At 42.1% G+C, this 6620-nt stretch overlaps 1 long non-coding RNA gene across 1 annotated transcript in view; it reads left to right on the top strand.

Moving 5' to 3' along the window:
• The window catches only part of LOC309655997, a 106002-nt gene that overhangs the window by 18660 nt on the left and 80722 nt on the right, over positions 1–6620 (top strand). The gene's annotated exons all lie outside the window — the stretch shown is intronic.

A 6620-nucleotide genomic window follows, 5' to 3' on the forward strand; every position in this document is an offset into this window, starting at 1 on the left:
TCCAAAGCATTGTGTCTGTATCTCTACCTTGATTGTAATGTCATTTTTACCTGTCTGTCTCCTCTATTGGGCACAACATCAGAAGGAAAGAGATGACTCTATTTTCCTAAATCCCCTGCACAGGACACAGTGGCTGGTACTCCATAGGTACTCAATAAATACAAGTGGAATGACCAAATACTGCCATGCTGACAGCACTGCTGGATGCAGCTGTCCAAAAACAGTAAACAGGACTTGTGGCAGTCCTTTGCAGGGGTTGCTGTTAATATTTCTTAGATAACTACTTAATTTTTTCAGTTTTAAATAATTAATTTTTGAGATTCTGATTGAGAGTTTAGAAGCTCAGGCCTGGATAATGTGGCAAAGCATTTCTCCTGGAGTTTCAGTGATTGCCCAAGTTAATTAGATGTTACAGTCTTAGACACCACACACGTAGGGGTGCACACACACACACACAGTTGCGTGCAAAATTTCTCTCACAGGATAAAGGTTAAAACTGATTTCCTTGAGAGTCACATATGAGCTTCCGTGGAGCTCAGGGTCCAAGTCAATAAGCTCACACCTTCTTCTGTATTTAAAGCCTTTCAGGACACAGCATCGTCTATTGGGACAGGAGTTGATGAATACAAGTTCGTAAACTTGTGTTTATGGCAGGGTTCAAAAGAAAATTTTTATGGCAAAATATATATTCAAAAGGGTGTATAAATATATGTGTATGATTTAAAGAAAAGTAACAAAAAGAATAGCCACACTCGCCATGCAGCTTAAGAAATGGCAAAGCCCTATGTGACCCTCCTTGCTGGTCATCCCAGAGTTAACCAGTGCTATACTGAATTATATATTAACCATCCCCAACCTTTCATTGCAGCTTCAATATGCATGTGTCCTAAACTGTACACATGTTTTTGTTTATTCTTTAAATTGAGCAAAAGATGTATTTACTTTCAAATTATATAAGAAAAAAAATGTGTTTCTAGGAAGAATAAATGGCTCAGTTAATTTAAAAAAAAAAACACCACAGAGAGGGCAGCTCAGCTTAAATAATATACTCAACATTCTTTTTCTTTAACTGAAATTCCCCAGTATTCATAAGTGTGGTCTGAACTATACACTCACATCCTTACTTATATTTTTTCTAATATTATTGACCAGATGATAGATGGAGCTAGAGCCTGGGGTCCATAAAATAGAGACTCTACCCTATATTCACTTTGAATTATTCATGATACCTAGATTCCATCTGTCTATCTCTTCATTCAGCTGTAATTAAAAATAATGGATAGATGAGTACTCAGCGAAAATCTAAACATTTTGGTCTATTTTTAAACGTAATATAAATGGAATCACAGTACCTGTGTCATTCTGTGATTTACATCTTTCACTCAACATTACATTTTGAGGCTTTATCCATGTTGAATTGAGCTTCAGTGCATCGATTTTCATTGCTGTATTTCACAACATTCACTCCACTTCCCAAAATGAAGAAGGAGAAGTTGCTAAAATTCTAGTGATGTTGGGGGGAAATGATTTGGCCAGTGAGTTCTCCCCAGCTCTGCCAAAGAAGGGGGCTTTTGGCCCAGCAAACAGCCTCCCCAAAAGTGTTCAGACCTCTGCTGGAGGGAGAAGCCGCATAGCCTTCCTGCAGAGCCGAGATGCCATATTTTTGGTGCTGGGCTGGTTTCCATATCCTCAGGATGCGTGAGGGGTAGGGAGAAAGATGTTCACTTTGGAGCTGACTCTCTGGAGAATCTGGAAGCAGAGGTCAGGAGCTCCCTGCTGGAGGCCAGTGTAATGGGCGAAGCTGGGTAACTCAGCCTCAAAATATCAAGGGGCTCCGTGGATCCTTAGGCAAGGACAGAAGAGATGGCATTTCAAGAAGGTCCTCTCTGAGCTGGCTTTTCTGGACATCTGAGATGGGGTGGGAGTGGGAGATGGCAGGGGGGGCAGCCAACCAGCTCTGGCCTCTATCTGCATATTCATAACCCCCCCACACCGGTTGGCTGCGCTAGGCAGCCCTCACTGTCCCCAGTGCCAGCGGCTGCAGCAGGGCTGGGTCTGTCATATGGTGCCTTGCACTGAGAAGAGGTGGGAGGCTTCCCTTACCCAGCCACAGGCACCAGGCCTGCCTGGGGAGGAAGCAGGGAAACCAAAATCACTTCATGACTGTGGCTCTTTTGCTGCTCCAGCTCCTGGGGTGGCGAGCCCCACCTGGCTGAAGAGCCCGGGACCGGACCTCCCTGAGGGCATCTTCTCTGTGAGTAACACCATCCCTTCCATTCACCTTGCCAGAACACTTTTTATGATGATGGAATGTTTATTTTAAAAAATTTCAAGTATGCAGAAAAGTGGAGAGACTAGAGTAACAACACCCATCTATAAACCCATCACCTAGATTTAACCATTGTTCATATGTTGCCATATTTGCTTCATCTATTTTTGTTGGCAGAAATACTTTCAAGTAAATCACAGACAGTGAGACTTGTCACTCCTCATACCTCACTCTCTAATACCCTGGTATGCATCTCCGAGCAGTTTTGAAGCTCATCTTTCATTAGGTTCTCAGACAGTCTTAGTGAGGGGGTGATTATCATCCCCATTTTAGAAAAACAGATAAGGCATAAAGTGTGGCTTGAGGGCAAATGGCTGGGAGTAGAGCCCAGACCTACTAACTCTCAGCTCAGAGCACCTGTCTCAGCCACATGAAAGGAACTCTTATGTCCAGGGGTGTTGTCCTAGATAACAGTGAGACATGGCAGCCACTGTGTGACCTTGGGCATGTCACTCTACCTCTCTGGGCTTCAGCTGCCTCATCCATAAAGCGAAAGCATGGTTTGACAATCAGAGGTTCCTTAACACTGGTCTGTGATGTTTTCACTGATTTTCAGAAAAGACAATGTAAAGAGTTTTTTTACAAAGCTAAATTTATTTGGATATTATGCCCTTCCTGTTTTTTTTTTTTAACAGGGTGGTTAAGATTCTTTTTTTATGAAATAAAAATGTTAGTAGGTTGCAGTCTTTTATACTTATTTTTGTGCCCTTAACTGCAAATAAAGTGTCAGCAACTCTCAAGCTGATCCTATTTTTTTTTTCATTTTATTAATGATTGAAATCTAAAAGTCTGGAAACCACCCACTGTACCAGGTGATCCCTAAGCACATTCCAGTGCTAAAGTTCCAGGGCTATGGGGCCTTCCAGACCTGCCCTACAGGGAAAGGAAGCTGCAATTTAAGGAGCACCTATTATCAGTGCTGGAGAGTGCAAGCACTGGACATGTGTTAACACCTGTGATCCTCCCCGAACCCCTAGTAAATGGCATTGTTATCAACCCCATTTTACAGACAAAGAAACAGAGGGAGGGAAGAGGCAAAGTTAACTTGTATGAGATCACCTAAGAGCTGGTGAGTCTGACCCAGATCCAACACCAGTAGATGATTCTATAATTCATGGGCACTAGTCATGCAGACCACCAGGGCTTCCAACTTGGTTGTATCTATGTCTGTCGATGGTCAGGGCTGTGCATGTTGGGCTGTCAGTCTGACCTCCTCTCACCATTTCCATCATCAGCCAGTGCAGCGGGGAGAGCTACTCAGGGCTGGACCAGAGATGAATGGGTGCCCCCGATCCCGCCCACAGCCATGTGGGGATGGATGATGCAGGGGACCCTCAGAAAATGAAGCCGAGGTGAGGTCGTATATGAAAACACCTTAGTAAAGCATGGAAATGCTGTATGTCCTTGAGATGTGCCACCTTGAACAAGTCTTAGGTGGCAGCTAAAGTTTGCTGAGCCTGCTAAGTACGAGAATGGGAGGCTGTTCAGAAATACTATGGATCAGGCAAAAATGTATTCGTATATAAATGTGTGATTAAGTGATCGCTATTATGAATCACCCGTGGTGGGCCCTTAGATCCCATGACATCTGCACAGAAGAGGCTGTTTCAGGATAAGGCATTTTCCTCCGTATTTCTCCAACGGAGAAATGATTGGAGTGGTGATCTACTAGGCTGGTCCAATCGGAATCCAACTGAGTCTAGGAAATGAATGAACAAAAACCTGCAAAGACAAACACTAAATTTTCCCAACAAAAACCTTGCAGGAACATTATCAAGGAAATAACAATAAACCTCATATAAATCTGGTCTGAGCGTCAGTCATAGGGATGAGAATGACCTAGCATCTCTTGGGCTTCACATGGTGCCTCTTATCTAAGGACTCCTCATAAGCCCACCTTGTTTTATTGATTGGTTCTTAGTGGCCCTGCTGGAGTTTGTCAGAAGTGTTCGCTGTTCCCTAAATGTGGACACACCACAGAAGGGGAAACACAGCCTGTGAGCTGCTAGTCTCACCCCAGCTGGCCCTGTGGGCAGCTCTTCCCCTCTGCCCTCTTGGGCAGAGCTTTTGGGAGATCTCAAGGGAGATCCCATGGAAGGGCACAGACTCGCAGGGAGAAAGGCTCTCATGTCAGGAGGTGATCTGTGCAGTTGAGCTGTCTTTTCAGCTCGTACCCATGGTTTCAAATACTTCAGCTGAAAAGAGATGACACACAGCTTCTTTCTTATGTCTATTATTTACTTGAAATTCAACCTCGCCCTCATTTTACACTTTCTAGCTATAAAATCCTACATACCTTTGGAGTTAACTTACAAGCCCTGTGTTCTGTGCTTGTGTTTGTAGATGAATTTTCTTCTCCAGTGAGGTTCTTCCTGTCTGGTGCCCAGAAATGTATGTCTGGGAAAGAGTCAATAAGAGAAAAATGCCAGTTTTGTTTGTTTGTTTTAATAGACTTTATTTTTTAGAGCAGTTTTAGGTTCATGGCAAAATTAAGCAGAAAGTACAGAGATTTCCCATATATTTTCTGACCCCAAACATGCATAGGCTACCCTATAAATGCAAGTTTTATTAAATTATCCAAGGCAAGGGATGCCTTTTTTTTTTTTTAATTACAAGAGTGAGAACATACACACTGAAAATATGGAAAATACAGAAAAGTAAAAAGAAGAAATAGAGAAAAAAATTACCTATGGTTCTATCACCCATGAAGAACTACTTCTAACATTTTAATGTATTTCTTTCTCATCCTTTTCTTCTTTGTATTTTTAATACGTGATTTTTCTCTCCCCTCTACTTACTATAAAATAATGTTTGACAAACTCTTCTCAAACATGATTTTTTTAAATGGCTGCATAATATAGCATCACATAGATGATATCATACTTTATAATTTATTTAACCACTCTCTAGTCTTATAAATTATATTAAGATAATCATTCTTGATATAAATCTGTGGGTATCAGATCATTTTCTTTTTTATTTTTATTAAAAAATTTTTTAAAATTTATTTTTGGCTGCATTGGGTCTTTGTTGCTGTGCGTGGGCTTTTTCTAGTTGCAGCTAGCGGGGTCTACTCTTCGCTGTGGTGCACAGGCTTATCATTGCGGTGGCTTCTCCCGTTGCAGAGCATGGGCTCCAGGCGCGCGGGCTTCAGTAGCTGTGTCTCGCGGGCTCTAGAGCACAGGCTCAGCAGTTGTGGCGCATGGGCTTAGTTGCTCCGTGGCATATGGGATCTTCCCGGACCAGGGCTCGAACCCGTGTCCCCTGCATTGGCAGGCGGATTCTTAACAACTGCGCCACCAGGGAAGCCCTCATTTTCTTTTTTTAATTTTTAAAAATGTATTTTATTTTTTAATAGCATCTTGATTTTACTTTGTAGATGTAGAGTCATTGACTCAAATGATATAAACATGTTTGAGTTTTGCAGTATATACAACATAACTATTTCTCCCAAAATATATGTAAAATGAGCAAGAAATACAAATGATGAGATAACATTTTCACCCATCATATTGGCAAAGATTTAAAAGACTGACTCTGACAAAAGACTGACATGCTCAGTGTTGGTGAGGATGAGAGGATATGTGTTCTTTTAAAGATATGTTGGTAAGAGAGCAAACTGGCTATATAAAAGTGTATATACAAGTAATGCATGAGTACTTTCTTATGAAAATTCAATTAATACAGAAATATACAGTCAAAATTGAAAATTCTCCTTCAGACCCTCATCTTTACTTCCAATCAGTTGGGTGTAAACTGGAGGGCAGCTGGGTGACAAGTATGAAAGTTTAACATACGCCTAGTTTTTGACCCAGAATTTCCACTTCTAGAAATGTAACATAAGAAAATAATAGGATAAGTTGCCAAGGATATAGATAGGCGTGTTCAACCCAATACTACTCATAATAACAATAGCTAACACATCAGCAATTTACTATGTGCCAGGAGCTGCTCTAAAAATGTGACATATGTTAACTCGTTGGATCCTCACAACACCCCTATGATAACAGTAGGTACTATGGTTATTCCCATTTTATTGACAGGAAGGCTCAGTACAGAGAGGTCACAAAGCTAGTAAGTGGCTCTAGGGATTCAAATCTAGGCAGTCAGGGGCTTCCCTCATGGCACAGTGGTTAAGAATACACCTGCCAATGCAGGGGAACTGGGTTCAAGCCCTAGTCCAGGAAGATCCCACATGCCGCGGAGCAACTAAGCCCATGCGCCACAACTATTGAGCCTGCGCTCTAGAGCCCGCAAGCCACAACTACTGAGCCCACGTGCCTAGAGCCCG

Source organism: Balaenoptera physalus (genome assembly GCF_965194825.1).
Source record: "Balaenoptera physalus genome assembly, chromosome: 2".
In the NCBI taxonomy this organism is placed as follows: domain Eukaryota; kingdom Metazoa; phylum Chordata; class Mammalia; order Artiodactyla; family Balaenopteridae; genus Balaenoptera; species Balaenoptera physalus.